The sequence below is a fragment of the Emys orbicularis genome, chromosome 12, assembly GCF_028017835.1.
Source record: "Emys orbicularis isolate rEmyOrb1 chromosome 12, rEmyOrb1.hap1, whole genome shotgun sequence".
Taxonomy (NCBI): domain Eukaryota; kingdom Metazoa; phylum Chordata; order Testudines; family Emydidae; genus Emys; species Emys orbicularis.
In genome coordinates this window covers 9,078,063-9,092,919 of record NC_088694.1, presented here as the reverse complement: position 1 = coordinate 9,092,919, position 14,857 = coordinate 9,078,063, and the positions used below count along the sequence as shown (strand labels likewise).

General features: G+C 39.6%; 1 protein-coding gene across 2 annotated transcripts in view; it reads left to right on the top strand.

The window, feature by feature from the left end:
- Window positions 1–14,857, top strand: part of CDH4 (cadherin 4) — a 650,110-nt gene that overhangs the window by 302,923 nt on the left and 332,330 nt on the right. The window lies entirely within an intron of this gene.

Sequence of the window (14,857 nt, the reverse complement as noted above, 5' to 3'; positions counted from 1 at the left end):
TGCTTCTTTGATAATTATATATACATGCATACACAACAAAAAAGAACACACACACCCCCCATCGCCCCAGAAAGATGGTCAACACCGGGGAAAAATCAACAGATAGCAGTGGTGTCCTATAAAGGCACCTAAAACCTACTGCTATTGCCATGCTGAAGTACACCTGCAGCTGGAGCACAAACAGCAGCAATGGACTGCAATAATACAAATACTTGTAGAAAAAGTTATTCCCTTCATTCGGATTTATATGTAGCATTTTTCAGATAGTGATCTGTAAAATAAACAGGCTTAAAATAAGTCCTCAGCATCACAGAGCACCGTGGAGATCCAGAGACTGCACCATTTGGAAATGTGCAATCTTACCTTTGTTTTTTATGTTTAAAAAGGACGGGAGTGAGTAGCTTTGAACCAACGTAGGTTATTTTTCAGTCTGACAGACGAGAATCGACTGAAGGAATTTTGAAGGCTGCACAGGGTGTCTGTCAGAATAATAGCAAGTTTTGCTGACAGCCTCAAATTTTCACACATGCCTGGACTCTCACACATCCTGTCCGCCAAGGAGAAGACTAAATGTTAGACTTCTTCATCAGACTAGATTCCATTCCAGGATAAAACCCTTTCTAGTCAGAGCAGAAATAAGGGGGAATGTCATAACTATAAAGGGAAGGGTAACAACCTTCCTGTGTACAATACTATAAAACCCCTCCTGGCCAAAGACACCAAAATCCTTTTACCTGTAAAGGGTTAAGAAGCTCAGGTAACCTGGCTAACACCTGACCCAAAGAACCAATAAGGGGACAAGATACTTTCAAATCTTGGTGGGGGGAAGGCTTTTGTTTGTGCTCTTTGTTTTGGGGGTTGTTTGCTCTTGGGAATAAGAGGGACCGGACATCAATCCATGCTCTCCAGATCTTTCTGAACAAGTCTCTCATATTTCAAACTTGTAAGTAACAGCCAGGCAAGGCGTGTTAGGTTTATCTTTGTTTTCTCCACTTGTAAATGTTCCTTTTGCTAGAGGGTTGACCTCTGTTTGCTGTAACTTTAAACCTAAGGCTAGAGGGGGGTTCCTCTGGGCTCTTTGAATCTAATTACCCTGTAAAGTTATTTTCCATCCTAATTTTACAAAAATAATTTTTACCTTTTCTTTAATTAAAATCCTTCTTTTAAAAACCTAATTAATGTTTTCATTGTTTTAAAATCCAAGGGTTTGGGATCTGTGTTCACCAGAACTAATTGGTAAGGGTATACTCTCAAGCCTTTCCTTTCACCCAGGAAAAGGGATGTAAGGACTTTGGGGGGAGGAGGGGAGAGAAATTAGTCTCAAATCTGCCCAGGAAAGGGGGGGTTAGAGACTTGGGAAATATTTGGGAAAAGGCAAAGTTCCAAGTGGCTCTTCCCTAAGATTTAAAACACACTTGGTGGTGGTAGCTTACTAATAACCTAAGCTGGTAAATAAGCTTATGGGGGCTTTCATGCGGGTCCCCACATCTGTACCCTAGAGTTCAAAGTGGACAAGGAACCTTAACAGGGAGGTATGTGGTACAGACACTAAGCAAGGGCATAAGGTGTGCTGCTCGCTTCTGTAGAATGTAAAGGTAATTTTTTTTGTTTAATTTTGTTTAATTTTTTTCTAATTAATGTTTGTCTTAATATTGTCTTCACTCCTTCTCCCTCTCAGAATTACGTGTTCCCAGTAGCACTGCTTTTGACAAGGCAGCTAATGAAATCTTTATAGTCCTTACAAAGCAAAGCATTTCACTCCATGGCCGCCTACTACTGTGCTTTCTGGAAGGGACAGACATTTTACTTTGGAGCTCTGTTCTTGTAACATGATCCAGAGGTTATTGTTTTCAAGCAAGCAAGGTGTTAACTCCTTGCTTAGATTTCACATAGGTGTTACAGGGCAGAGTGGAGTGGCAGAAAGGGAACTGAAGTTCTAATTAGGCTTTCTGAGGGTGAACAGGAAATGTTATAAAAATTGTTAAAGGAGGCAGAGGATGGCTTTTGAGAAGGTAGAGGTCCATGCTCATTTGTCGCACAGCTGGTTTTCTCTCCAAACTAGGGGGTGTTTTTCTTTTTTTTAAATATAAAGACATGTTGCTCCATGTTTTCAAAAGTGTTCAACAGCCACAATTGGCAATGGATTTTCAGAAGAAGCTCAGCTCCTGTTTAGGCTCCTAAAAGAAATTACCAGGTTTTCAAAACTTTTCTCACTGAGAATGATGGGAACTGCTGCAAGCTTGTTTGAAAATCCAGCATTTATTAGTTGCCTAAATTGGCAGCTGTTGGGTGTTGAGCTCTTTTGAAATTCTGGCCCAACATTCTTCAAGCAACACACACTCAAGAATAAAACTTTGAGGAGAAAAACTGACTTCTACTTCCTATTGCTGAGCCAATTGGTTCATTTCGCCGGTTTACAGTGGATGGCTCAGAGATCAATAATAATACGTGGCTGTTTTCATCAGTAGATCTCAAAACACTTTCTCAAGGAGGTCAGTATTATGATCACTGTTTCACAGAAGGGAAAACAGAGGCACAGAGATGCAAGTGTCCTGCCCAAGGTCATCCACCAGCCTTGTGACAAGAGTGGAACCCAGGTCTCCTGAGTCCCAGTCTAGTGCTCAGAAGAGAAGTTTGAAGGGTTAATTATTCATATTCTATGCTATTTATTAATATGCTAGGAATAGCAGACATACTATTAAAAATAAATCATTAGGGCCAACTTTTTGTAATTATTTGTGAATTTTCCCTTCATGTCTGTATCCCAAACCCTTCTAAACCCATCACTATTGGTTGCATGAGCCTCATTTTTCTGGTGTTTGATCCAGGAGCACTTTACATGAACCAGAAGATTAACAATTCACCTGGCATTCTTAGCTAGATATATTTCTGGAATTTTTTACCCTCTATTAATATTTTTATTCCTAGTAGAGACAAGTCAAATTGGTGCCACATGCTCAGTTACTCTCTCTCTCTCTCTCTCTCTCACACACACACACACACACACACACACACACACACACACACACACACACACACACACACACACACACACACACACTTTTAAACCATACAGCTTAATCAGATCTCTGATTTCAATGGATGTCTGCAAAAGAGCAATATTTGTATTTCCTAAGAGTTCAACTGTTCCTGCTGCACTTGCCTCACTAAATCATCATTCTCCTTTTTTGTGACATATTCATTGGCTACTGTGACAACGGGTATTATGATGTCTCAAATAGAGGTATGAGAACATTCTGTGCGGAATACGCTGCAAGATCATATAAACTCTTTGGTCCTTGCTGCTTCTGGGATCAGAACCGTGCTAGCTGCAATCATGTGTAAATATATTTCTTGCTAGTAGATTTTTAGCTTGTCTTTTGTGACCAGCTTGGATAGGGATATATCTGTTTGTGACCTGTGTTTGAGCTAGAGCCTTCCAGATTATTAAATAATGGATGAAATTTTGAATTCAAAAACATATTTAATCCATAAAATATTATTCAGGAAATATGCAATTCAACTAATATTAGTCAACTAGCTCTAGTTAGAATTGTATGATAAAACCTTACTACCTAGACTACCTGGAGGCAACCTAAGGGCTGGTTTCTATGCAAATGTTTTTTTATAATGAAAAGAAAGGATAGAAAATGATGAAAAAGAAATGTAGAGATAATGAATACAGTATGTGTTGCATTTATTGCCATTCTTAAGACTTCCCTCCCCCCACCTCTCTGTGGTAGCTTGTCTCCAATATAAATAGGGTCTTCCAGCCCTTCATTTGGTGGTAACCTGGTCTAATGGATATTACAAATTCTCTATGCATAGTTGGGCCTCTGCTGCCTTCTCTTTGTTTTAAACTGATTATCCTGTACTTCAAATGATGAGTTTTCTAGCTAATAAAAGGGCTCCTGGAGAGGGTAAAATGGAATGTGAGGGGACTCACATTCTGCCAAAAAGGCCGAAAATATTTTCTTTCATCAGCCAGGCCAGCACTGATAAAGCTGTAGGAAAGGGATAACTGCTCAACAGACTGAGGAACAGGACATCCTGACTGTGCCTGGTTAAGCAAAGTATAGTATTCATCATGTACCAAGTTGAGCTAAAGAGAGTCTTATTTACCACTGAATAATCCAGTCTGCTGAACCATTGAGTCACAGGGCACAAAGAGATCTCGTTATCGCAGAAAAAGCCTTAGAAGGATCCCTGAGTCCTATTTTCCACTCTCTAGGGACAAATGCTCCAGCTGAAAGAGGAAAAAAAGGAGGGGAAAGGGGAAATCTTCCCTTAAATTTCCTAAGAAATTAAGAAGGAAGGTGCATATGCAATTTTGTGTCCCTCTCAGAGACCATCCAGGAACTTCAGTGACTAAGTAAGGCTTTAGTCACACAAACACACATACACACAGATGATTTCAGGAATTCATCCTTTGATTCATCATCCTTGGAGGCCCCAACTAAGCACAGCAGGTCCCAACTGATAAGGGAAGCAAAGGGACACAAGGAGAAATCTGTGGCCAGCAGAGTTAAGGACAAGAAGGACAAGAAGCAGTTTTAAAAATATATTAGGAACAATTATTTGATGAAAATATTAAAATTATCAATAACAATGCAGAAAAGGCAGGAGTGTTCAATCACTATCTGTTCTGTATTTAGGGAAAAGGCAGATGATGCAGTAACTTCATATTGTGATGATCACACTCTTTTCTTTCCACTAACATCTCTGGAGGATGTTAAAAAGAAGCTATAATGGTAGACATTTTTAAATCACCTGGCCCAGATAACTTGCGTCCCAGAGTTTTAAAAGAGCTGGCTGAGGAGCTTGCCAGACTGCTTATGTTGATATTGAATAAACGTTGGCGCACTGAGGAAGTTCCAGAAGACTCGAAGAAAGGTAATCTTGTGCCGTTATTTAACAAGAGTATATTGGATGACTCGGGTAATGATAGGCCTTGTCAGTCTGACATTGGTCCTGGGCAAGATAAGGGAGTGGCTTATACAGAACTCAATTAATAAAGAATTAAAGGAGGGTAATGTAATTAACTCAGATTAATTTGGGTTTATGGCAAATAAATCCCACCAAACGAACTAGATTTTTAAATGAGATTACAAATTTGGTTGATAAAGGTAATAGTGTTGACATAACATATTTAGACTGCTGTACGGCATTTGAGTTGGTACTGCATGACTTCTTGATTAAAAACTAGAATTATACAAAATTCACATGGCACACATTAAATGGATTAAAAACTGGCTAACTGATAGGTCTCAAAATAGAATTGTAAACGGGAAATGGTCATTCAGTGGGTCTGTTTCCAGTGTGGTCCCACAGGGAGCATTTTTTGGCCAAACACTATTTCATATTTTTATCAGTGTTCTTGAAGAAAACATAAAATCATCACTGATAAAGTTTGCAGCAACCGAAAAATTGGGGGAGTGGTACGTCACTAATTCAGAACAATCTGGATAGCTTAGTAAACTGAGTGCAAGCAAACAATATGTGTTTTTAATATGGGTAAATATATACATTTTGGAATAAAGAATGTAGGCCATACTTACAGGGTGGGGGACTCTATCCTGAGAAGTAGTAACTCTGAAAAAGATTTGGGGGCTGTGGTGCATGATCAGCTGAACATGCACTTCCAGGATGATGCTGTGACCAAAAGAGCTAACATGATCCTGGGATGCATAAAAAGGGGAATCTTGAGTAGTAGTACAGAGGTTATGTTACCTCTATGTTTGCCACTGGCGTGTCCACTGCTGGAATACTGTGTCCATCCTACAATTCAAGAAGGATATTGGTAAATTGGAGAGGGTTCAGAGACGAGCCACTAGAATGATTAAAGGATTAGAAAACATGCCTTATAGTGATAGACTCAAAGAGCTTGATCTATTTAGCTTAACAAAGAGAAGGTTAAGGGGTTTATAAGTACCTACATTGGGAACAAATATTTGATAACCTCTTCAATCTATAGAGATAAGTATAACACAATCCAATGGCTGGAAGCCGAATCTAGAAAAATTCAGACTGGAAATAAGGTGTCAATTTTTAACAGTCAGAATAATTAAGCATTGCAACAATTTACCAAGAGTTGTGATGGATTTTCCATCGCTGACCAATTTTATATCAAGATGCTTTTCTAAAAGATCTGCTCTGGTAATTATTTTGGGGAAGTTCTATGGCCTGTGTTATACAGGAGGTCAAACTAGATGATTGCAATGGTCCCTTCTGGCCTGGGAATCTATGCAACTATGAAAAACACAGTCCGCTGAGAAGAGGCAAAACTAAAGCAGGGCAACATAGCTGAAGGAAATTTGCATACTCCTGGAAGGAGAGCCAGCTGTCAGGGTCTGAGACCACATACCGAGAGAACAAGCACAGGATGGATTCAGAGGACTATGAGGCTGTGCTCCAGAGAGCCATAGCATCCCATGAACTTGACAGAAAAGGAGAGTTCAGAGGAACAGGACTGTAAAGGGAGTGAAACATCCAGGAAGTACTTCCCTTCCAGTTCCAAGCTATTGCCATGTATCCCACTTCATGCCGCACTGGAGGAGGCTTTCAACCACATTGTTGATTAACCCAGAAGGAATGGGAAAGGGAATGGTATGTGTCTATGATATTTTCAGTAGGACTTCTGTACAGATTTTAATTTTTATATTCTGATTTATGGGACCTGTGATCATAGTTATACTCATCAATCACCTGTAGTGGCCACTGTCTCCATATGGTCTTCAGTCTCGTAAGTACAGCTAGGAAAAAACTGTCCCTCTTTTTTGTCTCTTAATTTCCAGTTCTTCAGCTGACTAGGATATACTACTTTCCCTTCCACAGTTGCCACTTTCCTCTGTATACTCTAATGTAATCCAAATGTCACACTGGGTTTGGTCACCCACTTTACTAGATACTGAAGCAATTCCTTAGATTTTCTGATAAGGAAATCAACATCAGCATAACGTTGATTGCAGCGTCTGCTTTCCCCTCTAATGTCAATGACACCATCATGTCTGGCTCCACTGATAGAAATGAAAAAAAAAAGGCCTGCTTCTTGTAATGTGTTTGAAAGTTAAGCTGCCCCATTGCTTAAGAATGGATTATGGATATAGAATGTTGTTGCTATCAGAAAAAATTATAGCCACACAGCACATTTCTAAGTAGATTTACTACCTTCTATAAAATCTGGCAACTTTTCATGGAGTTCATCAAAAGGAATGAATTGAATATGCTAGATCAACATTAATTTATAATACAGCTACCACACTTGGGGTAATCAATACAATTATGATCCAGACTGTAAAGTGTCTAAAATATATAATGTGCATTCGCTGACATCCTAATCTAACAGGAGCATAGGCATTACTCAACAGGCTATTGATAATAACCAGTGGCATTATCTACTGGTGTGGTAATTTAACATCTTATGTCTCCCTGAATTAATTGATTTCTCGCTATGGCTGTATATAATTTTCTGTGTTTTATTATTTTCTTTATGTCCTGGTGAGATACTTTGAGCCTTGCAGTTTCCACTATACTGTAGTAAAAGAAAAATCACTGTTAATTGAAGTGTAAATGCTTGAAAAAAGGAATGAATGGTATTTTATAATATAATAGCCTTTACTACATTAATAATGTGATTCACTTCTGTAGCAACTCTCATCTGAGATCTCAGAGCTTATATCTGGGTGTCCTGACTCCCAGCCCCCTGCTCTATCAAGTGGACAACTCTGTCTTTAATATGTATTGAAAAATATGGGCCAGACGTCAGCCACATGTCTGAGGATGTACAGTGCTCATGATTCAGCAGAGATGCTGCATAACAAAGGGTCTCTGCCGCTCTTCTATCCTGCAGAGGTGCTTTTCCACTGCAGCTTTCTCCATGGGATGATTGGAGGGGAATTGCCAGCTAACGAAATGGCAGGGTGAATTTCAGCTACATCTCTGACACATGGTAATAGTGACCATTGCCCGGCTGCACATGAATGTGCCTGTTCCTGCTCTCCATTTGCTGGGGGGAAATTCTCCACCCTTCACACACACAGGCCATGCCCATGTAATACCTTAGTGCCAAGTTTTTTCAACAGTCTTCAAACAGTACTGCATTAACACATGCCAGTGAACTTCTGGTGTGCTCCAGCAGGGTCCACATGGGCCAGTTAGAGCGTGACGTCCTAGCACATACTAGAATTTACACTCCTCTTATGCGGATTAGCACATGGTGTAGATGAGTCCTTTGTGTGAAGAAACCAGGGTTTGTTAACTAACTTCTTAGAAAAATTGTGTTTTTGAAAAATCCCAAACCTATATTATAATGCTTTTAATCTTCAAAGCCCTTTACAAACATTAACCAATAAATACTACGTTACAGTTAATATATCAAAGTGAAACAAAGCTGGTGGGCAGTTCATCTGCATCACATGAAAGGAACTATGTTCCTGGCCTGCTCTGCTCTTGCCTATTTATTTTGCCAAGCTAAAGGAAAGAATCTTGTAGTGAATCTTCAAAGAGGAATCTTCTCTCTCAGTAACTTGGGGTTGCTTTTAAAATGTCAGAATCAGGTTGTGGCTTAGGGTTGCCACCCATTTATTGTTTACTCTGGGTTTCAGCTTGTGTGTCTGGGTGCCATTTGACAAGCCCTGATGTCTGTTTTTTTTTTTATCTGGGGGGAAGAGGCAAAGCAGGTGCGGGGCCTTGGGAGGGAGAGCCAGGGTGGGGGAAAAGGCTTTGAAGGAGAGGTGGAGCAGGGGCGGGGCCTCAGGGATCCGGTTACCAGCCATTCGAAAGATGGCAGCCCTACTGTGGTTGGAAAGGTCTACATTTCTCCAGCATCATCTTTGTACTGTTTCAGCTGTTAGGTCAGTTACTTTACCCAAGCAAACTTAAATCTGTTCTGAAGTCACTATCTTCCTAAAGGAATATGAGATGTGTTATCATGTTGGATGGAAAACTTTGGGAGAGCTGGTGGGAAAAGAGAGCTATGTATCTCAATGTCACCTAAAACCATTTTAGCCTCCTCAGATGTTTACTGGTTTCTGAACGTTCTTGAAACCCTTGTGCCCTGTACACAAAAATTAGGGAATGGCAAGATCCCTAAGTAATCACAGGGAATCAGTGGATCTCAAAGGCCGGCAGCATTTGTTGTTCTTAGCTTTGCAGTACTAATCAGTCACATTAGACATTTCTCAGGGGTACTTGGTGACGAAAGCCACCTTTTCAAAAATAGTCCCTGAAAAAAATAACATACAGCAATTAGCTTGCTAAACTGGCTTGCTTCCCAAAACATATTAATTCCTTTCTGACTTACTTAAAGGACTTATATACTTTTTGCTTTATAAAGCTAGTTATTTATTGGAATGCTAACTGTGTCCCCAAACTCTGAATTTCCAAACCAAAAATGTAGACTTAAGGTGGGTTATAGACAACTGCTTACTCACTGCAGTTACGTACAACTTAAACAATCTGAGAATTTTTAGAGGGGTAGCCGTGTTAGTCTGAATCTGTAAAAAGCAACAGAGGGTCCTGTGGCACCTTTAAGACTAACAGAAGTATTGGAGCATAAGCTTTCGTGGGTGAATGCCCGCTTCATCAGACGCAAGTCTGATGAAGCGGGCATTCACCCACAAAAGCTTATGCTCCAATACTTCTGTTAGTCTTAAAGGTGCCACAGGACCCTTTGAGAATTTTTAGTAGCCTTGCCCTCTTCCGTAGACCACAAAAATTTACAAAGTACCCCACCTCACACATCTACTTTAATCTAATTTACATTAGAAGTGTTGGTGGGATTGAAAGTAAAAACTTTTCTACCTTTCCCTCTATAATAATTGTTTTTAAAAATAATCTTTTAAACTGTTGCCTTTATAGTCTTTAAAAATATTACAATATTACGGCACATTTAGTCTGAATGAAATTCCTTAACAGTTTCCATAAACCTTCCTGTAACTTCTAGTTAAGAAAATAAAGGATATTACTACACAGAGTTACAACTATAAGTATAAAGCTGAAATAAGAGAGAGCTTGAGGACAAATCCCTAGAAAACAAATGAGGTCAATACTGAAAGCTCAGTCCTCAACAAATCAGTTTATGATGATCTATTAACTTCCTAAGTCGTAACAGAAGATGCTTCTGGGTCCCTTGGGAAACATTAGCACTGATACCTGAAGGAGGGGATGTTATAACTGTCCTTTCTCTCCCAGCATGTACCCTAGTTGTCCTAGCTACTACTATTTTTCTGGTGTTTTGGAAAATACATCCCTGTACTGACGGATGTTAGAGGAGTTGGGGAGCAGGGTGTCTTATCATGGAGGCACCTTTGCTTCTCTTCCTTACATATATCACCCTTAGCACCCTTTCTCTGTCTGACAAATAGCTCTGTGGTGGTTTTTATTTTTGTGTTACACTAAAAACTCAGCTTTGAGAAGAGCAGCTAGCAGCTGGGATCCCAGTTGCGGTTACACTGAGTAGCACTTACTCATGCAAACAGACCTGTTAAAGTCAGTGCGATGACTCACGTGAGTAAGTGGTACTCAACAGAGCTGAACTTAGCCCTCCTGTTGCAGGGAGAGGGAGAAGACCTTAAAATAGCTGATAGACTCTTGAGATTAAACTTGCTTTGCTCAGCCAGAGAAATGTTTATTTCATGGCATGTTGACATGGTTTTTTTAAATAAACTCCATGGGTTGGCACTTTAATTGGCAAATATTCAATAATTTTAGAACTGAGTACTCTTTTGAGAAGGTAAGATTTGGTTGAGTAAAAATTCTAATTTTTTTTTAAATCAGTGCTGATATGTTTAGAGCACATCCACAAGTGTATCCAAATAAATCAACTATTACCAGTACAGGCAGGTGGCTTTTCTACAGGAAGAGTTTGTTATTTCTTACCTAGCTGGGAAAAAAGATGCTTTTCGTTTCCCCTTGAAAAAAAAGCAGCTCGGAACACCTAATAATATAAAGAAGAGACATCCATTATCACATGTAAGTCAGTGGGAGAGACTCTTTAGAACAGTCTGGTAGCTGGGTTTTCATATTCAGATATTTTCCTATTCATAGAAATTCTTTCATCACCAAGTGAACTTGGTGCTAATTAATTAAATATGAACCATTGATTAATGTATGAAGAGCAGTGAAAGCTGTGGCTAAAGGATTGGTCTATTTTCAGAGACTCTCAGTTCTATATTTTAACTAATAACGTCTTAATATTTTATAGTTCAGCTCTGAATTAGCAGAAATCAACAACCATTTTAAGGAGGATGGAAAGCAGCCTCAGCCAGCTGCATAACTGGGCACTTGTGCATGACTGTCGGGGAGCTATTACTTTCGGAGCACGGTGAACAGTATTAGCTAAATTATTATGGGTCAGTGTGACATTCTGGGGACTGTGTCATCACCTGCCCTGTAACCTGGGGTGCCCGGTAATGTCTTGCTGCAGTAGCTCCAAACCTGGATCGCTCAAAAACAGCCTCCATCATGCAGGTGCCCCTGAGTGTCTGTGTGTAACTGCAGCCTGCTATCCACACTTGGCTTACACGCTGGCTTTTACCAGCCTGGGTTACTTCTGCAGGGTGACCCCAACATACTCCCAGTCCCTGATTTGCCCCCCAAAATGTATGTTCTGTACCGTCCAACCCTCTCCTGGGCAATCCAGAGATATTAGGTCTGTTGTCCCTTTAAGGGGACAATACACAACAACTTGCTACTCAGACAATTTAACTTAAACACACTGGATTCGTTTCAATTAAAGAATAAAACAAGTTTATTTAACTACAAAGAGAGAGATTTTAAGTGAGCACAAGTAATGAGGCGTAAAAGTTAGAAATGGTTACCAGAAAAATAAAGCTAAAATGCTTCCTAGTGCCTAACTTAACCAACTATCCTTGATACAAAGTAAAAGTCCTTACCACAGCCTTCTGACAGCAGTACTGACCAAACTTTTCAGGTCAGGACCTCTCTCCCAAAATCCCATGGCTGTTTCTTTTGTTGTCTTAGGTACAAAGAGGGACATGGATGGAGGAGAGACAACTTGGGGTGTTTTTGTCTCTCATTCTTATAATTCAGTCACCCTTTGAAATGCACCTTCCTGAGAGTGGCCCCTAGATAAAGTTATTTCCAGCTGAGAGCAAGGAACCAGGGAGTCTGGTGGAGGGAGGTTTGTTAAGTTGTTTGCCAAGATGCAGACCTGTTTGTTCCTGCCCCTTTTCCTGGCCAAAAAATGGCTACTTGATAGGTGATGGCCCATCAGCTTTGATGACACCTGGTCGGGCGTCAGCTTGTCCTTTGTCTTTGAGAAACAGACCTGTAAATACACTTCTGTCATGATTTCAGCTTATGTTCATAACTTTACATGTAATGTTGTTGCATACATTTTGCCATGATATTATTGACCAGTGAGTTGTTAATTTTCAAATGATACCTCACAAGGCATATTTTGTACAAAGGTTATTACAATAGTGTGTAGAGTGTGAATACAGGGGTGCATTTGGTCCCAGACAGTTGGTATTACCGCACTAGGTTGGAATTCCCATGGGGCTACTGGCACAAAGTAAGAAAGGCCACTCAGAGCCAGATCCCACTCCCACTGAATTCAGTGGGAGTTAATCCTTTTGATGTCAATGGGAACTGGATCAGGCCCATTCTGCCTTCTGTTATGTTCCTCAGTGAGAAGGCAGGAAGAATGAGAACTCATGAAGATGATGAGGAAGGGGGAGGGGGTAAGAGACCCATCACCAAAACAGCCTCTTTTTTTTATCAACTGCTGACATCACACAAATTCCAGGCTTGTTCCCCCGATTTCACATCTGTGTGAAAATATAACCCTGAAAGCAAGTTGATTGAATTGCCTGAGCATGCCAGTGGCATTCGAGGTCTTTCATATATATCCAGGAGGAAAGGTGAGAAGTGGGCCATGAGGACATTCTGCTGACAGACCCTAAAAATTAGGATCATGGAGAGCAATCCTCCTTGTTTATCTTTTAAGCAATGGAATTGTTTAAATGGACAGCTAACCTTGGGACAGAGGGGGCATATATTAGTAAGGCCACCACATGAATGGAAAATGTGAAAGCTACTAGGAGAACCTGAGCAACATCAATAACACATTTCATGTTGCTCATCATACAGATATGTTCTTATTTGCTGATTCATAAAGTGCCATTCAGATATATCAAGGTACTGTACAATCCCAGCAGCAAACAGCATTACAAAACTGCTAAAGATGGTTCAAGCACATATGTTGCAAGGGTAAAATGGATTATTGTGAGCTTGTGTGGCCACTTAAGGGCACAAGCATTGGGTTTTTGCATGCAAATGCAGGCTTTTAGAAGGGGTGCATTACTGTGGGTGGACCTGTTGCACTGTATTTAGAAAAAGCAGTTTCTAAAAATGAGTAAAATCACTGATATGGAGATCACGAAGAATGGAATTCCACCAGCACAGTGTTTTGTCTAAATAAGGACTTCAGAATTTGGCCCAGTGTAAAGAATGAGAGGGACTCTCATTTTCTAAGTGATGGAAAGAAATTGTGCACTTAAAAATAATAGTAAAAGAATATCTAAATCAGTTCAAAACAGATCCTAGGAAAAATAATGCAGCCATCTTTTACTTTTTTTCACTGAAATGATCCACACATCCATTGGTTCATGAGTTAAAGCTAGACAAATATAGGAAGCAATGCCATGAAGCCTGTATCAAATTCAATCTGCTGCATGACCAGTTACCAACAGGGCTGTCAAAACTTAACATTACATTTAGAGCAAGAAAATTTTGCATTATGGTATTAGTGCAGTGGCCTAAAAAAGCCAGGAACTACTACCAAGGAGATCTCTGTTCAAACTCCAGGTGTGTTCTCTCTGTACCTAAGATGATATGAGCCAAGAACATTAGAGAGGTGGTGCAATTAGCTTGAAGAGGGAGATTTAGCTTTGTGTTGTTCTATAATGGTACTTCTAGACCACTTCTAGAATCAGGAGATCCACAGGAAAATATAATTAATTACATCTGCACAGAGGGGGACAAGAGGTTACATCAGGTTGTATGGGGTACTTTTATGTCCCAATGAAATATGTGAGTACAGAAGTATAGTTCTTGAACTGAAGTAGTATGTTGAGTTACTGGAAAAAATAAAATAGCATTGCAAGAAAGTGCAGACAGGAGGATTCATAAATTAAGCTCCCAAATGAACTAAGCACATAGGGTCTGATCCAAAATCCTTTGAAGTCAAAGGTAGTTAGAGATTTTACTAAACATACAGAGAGGAAAAAATGAGTCTGAACAAATCAGTCTGAGCAACATGTGACAGTCAGTGGTGATTGGTTATTGGATGATAATATACTTTGTGTTTACTTTAAAAACAACAACAACCCACAACCCTCAATAATATGTGACCTTTTGCACATCCTACAGAATTCTCTTGGTCTAACATATTCACATGTTTTTCAGTTGTTTAGAGCTCATTGTTTAACAAAAGTCTCTTCCTTTTTTAATGATTTTGTAATAACATTTGTAAGAAAATAAATTAATAACAGTTAAATGGAAAACACTGAAAAATGTTAATGCCTGCTGGCCAGATTCCAACTTGTGTAATTATATTCTGCACTCTGTTATCTAAAGTCTTACCGTCGTTTCAGCTCAGTGCAATCTTCCCCTTCTTTAGTTCCTGGCTTAAACTTTTATTTTTTTTATTTTAGTTTAGTTTGCATTGTATTGTTCTACAGCTGCTACATTTTATCACAGAGGTGGCTGCATTTCAGTTGTGTGAGCAGTGATCTATTTTTTTTACTTTGTGTAGACATAAAATGTTTTTGAATACGAAGTGCTTTTGGATCCTTCCATTTGAAAGGCTATTTAAATGTAATATACAATACTA